Source organism: Octodon degus, unplaced genomic scaffold, assembly GCF_000260255.1.
Source record: "Octodon degus isolate 3935 unplaced genomic scaffold, OctDeg1.0 scaffold00434, whole genome shotgun sequence".
NCBI classification, from domain to species: Eukaryota; Metazoa; Chordata; class Mammalia; order Rodentia; family Octodontidae; genus Octodon; species Octodon degus.
Genome location: NW_004525010.1, coordinates 36881 through 40012, shown reverse-complemented (window position 1 = coordinate 40012; position 3132 = coordinate 36881).

Genomic DNA, 3132 nt, shown 5'->3' with positions numbered 1-3132 from the left:
AGAAAAATGTGTATTCAGCTGTGTTTGGGTGGAACACTCTGTATATGTCCACCAAGTCCATTTGTTTCAAATTCTGCTTCAGTTCTGTTATTTCTTTGCTAATTTTTTTCTGTTTGACCTATCTTTTTGAGATAAGGGCTTGTTATGGTCTCTTGTTAAAATTGTGGTATTGGATATTAAATTTCTCATGTCCATTAAGATTTTCTTTTTATAGTTGGATGCTCCCATGTTTGGTGCATACATATTTATGAGTGTTACCTCTTCCTCTTGAATTTTTCCCCTAACCAGTATATGGTGGCCTTCTTCACTTCACTTGATCATTGTTGATTTGAAGTTGAGACTGTCTGAGAATAGAATTCCTACCCCTCCTTTTTTCTGAGGTGTGGGGCATGTAGTATTTTGTTCCATCCTTTGATTTTTAGCCTATGAATGTCTTTATGTGTTAAATGTGTTTTTTGTACACAGCATATTTTTGGACTTTGTTTCCTATTCCACTGTGCCAGTCTATTTCTCTTAATTGGTGAATTGAGTCCTTTTATATTGATGATTAGAATTGAGATGTATTGACTTATGGTTACAATTTACCTGTTGTCATTTACTCCTTTTTCTCCTGTGCTTAATTGCTTACCCTATTTAGTTGGTTGCTTTCGATCTCATTCATGGAGTTCTGATCGTTTTGGTCCCTCTCTAGAACATCTTTCAGTAGGCTGTGTAAGGTTGGCTTTGTCATCGTGAAAATTTTTAGCTGTTCTTTGTCATGGAAGTATTTGAATTCTCCATCAAATTGAAAGAGAGTTTTGCAGGGTATAGTAGTCTGGTCTGGAATTTGTTTTCACAGAGAACTTGAAGTACGCTGCTCCATGCTCTTCTTGCCTGCATGGTTTGTGAAGAGAAGTTGGCCATAATTCTGATGGGTTTTCCTTTGAATGTGATCTGCTTATTTCCTCTAGCGGCTTTCAGTAAATTATTCTTGTGCTGAATTTCTGGGATCCTGACTATTATATGTCTTGGTGTGTTTTTCATTGAATTGAGGTTATTTGGCATTCTGTGTGCTTCAGTTACCTGAATGTCAGATTGTTTCCTCATATTTGGGAAGTTTTCTGCTATTACTTCTTCCCAAATTTTTTTAATGTAATTTGTGTTGACTCCTTCTTTCTCATTGATGCCTATTAGTCTCACATTGTTCATCTTTGCATCATCTTGCAGGTGACGAATTATTCTTTCCTGCATCCTCATAATTTTTAAGAGATCCTTTCTTACCTTTTCACTAGTTACATGAGCATCTTCAAGATCTGAAACTCTGTCTTCACATTCACTTAAACTGTTTTGCAAGCTTGTGATTGAGAGTTTAATTTCCTCTATGTCTCTTTGACTCTGCTTCATGCGATCTATGTCTTTCCTGCATTGCTCATTCAAGGAATCCGTTATTTTTCTAATCTCCTGTATTTTTTTTATCAATATCTTCCTTAGAAGCAGTTAGAAATTCTTTTACTGCCGTGTTTTTTTCAGATTGGGTTGCTTGCTTATGTTTCTGTGGTTGCTTCTTAGTTCATCTGCTACGAGTTCTGAGAATTCTTTTTTTATTTCAGAAAAGAATTGCTCTCTAATTTCCTCTATATCTTTCTGCTGCTGCTTATTAACTATCGGTGCTCTTGATTCATGCATTTGAGCCAAGCTAATGTCCTCTGCACTTGTTCTGTTTGGGCACTGGGTTGCTTCCATATATTTCTGCATTTGATTCTTTAGTTCAGATGTTATTAATTCAGGGATTTCTTTTTTCATTTCCAATCTGAGGTCTTCTATATCTTTCTGCAGCTGTTTTATTTCAGAAGCTGTTGATTCATTGCTTTCAGCTGTGTGATTTCCAATTTGTTCTGTGTTAGTGTCCTCTGCACTTGTTACAGTTGGGCTTGGGTTCTGAGGTTGCATTTTGTTCCTTCTCATCATTTTGTGTAGCACTGTCTTCTGCCCTTTGTTATAGATCTTGCTGTAGTTATAACCTTCACACGTACTGAAGTTCAGGTGGAGCTCTACAGAGTTTGGACTTATCTAGCTGAGTCTGACTTAGGTCTGGCTGCTCCGCTCAGCTCCTTCCAGCTGTGGACCTGGCCTCGGACTGGGTATAGGGGTTCCCGGAACTCGGCAGAAATTCCTACTCGGCGGGAGGGGTGGAGGAGGTAAGGCAGAGTGGTGGGGGGTGGCCTGAGGGGGTGTGAGAGGGCCCGGCCCACGCTGCGCCTGGGCTGGGAATGGTCCCGCCAGTGCAGGGTAGCAGGAAGCTCTCCACACACTCACCGGACCTGGCCTAGGACTGGGTCTGGGGGTTCCTGGAACTCAACAGAAGTTCCTACTGGGTGGGCAGGGTGGGGGAGGTACTGTGGAGTGGTGGGGGGTGGCCTGAGGTGATGGGAAAGGGTCTGGCCCACGCTGCGCCTGGGCTGGGACTGGTCCCGCAGGTGCAGGGTAGCAGGAAGCTCTCCACACAATCACCGGACCTGGGCTACGATTGGGTCTAGGGGTTCCCGGAAGTCGGCAGAAATTCCTACTTGTGGGAGGGGTGGGGAGGTATGGCAGAGTGGTGGGGGGCGGTCCGATTGGGTGGGAGAGGGTCCAGCCCACACTGAGCCTGGGCTGGGACTGGTCCCACAGGCGCAGGGTAACAGGAAGCTCTCCACACACTCACCGGACCTGGGCTAGGACTAGGTCTGGGGGTTCCCGGAAGTGGGCAGTGATTCCTACTCGGTGGGAGGGGTGGGGGAGGTAAGGCGGAGTGGTGGGGGCGGCCTGAGGGTGTGGGAGAGGGTCTGGCTCACACTGTGCCAGGGGTGGGACTGGTCCGCCAGCGCAGGGTAGGAGGAAGCTCTGCACACACTCACTGGACCTGGCCTAGGACTAGGTCTGGGGGTTCCCGGAAGGGGGCAGTAATTCCTACTCGGTGGGAGGGGTGGGGAAGGTAAGGCAGAGTGGTTGGGGGGCGACCTGAGGGGGTGTGAGAGGGGCCGGCCCACGCTGCGCCTGGGCTGGGACTGGTCCTGTCAGTGCAGGGTAGCAGGAAGCTCTCCACACACTCACCAGACCTGGTCTAGGACTGGGTCTGGGGGTTCCTGGAACTCAACAGAAATTCCTACTGGG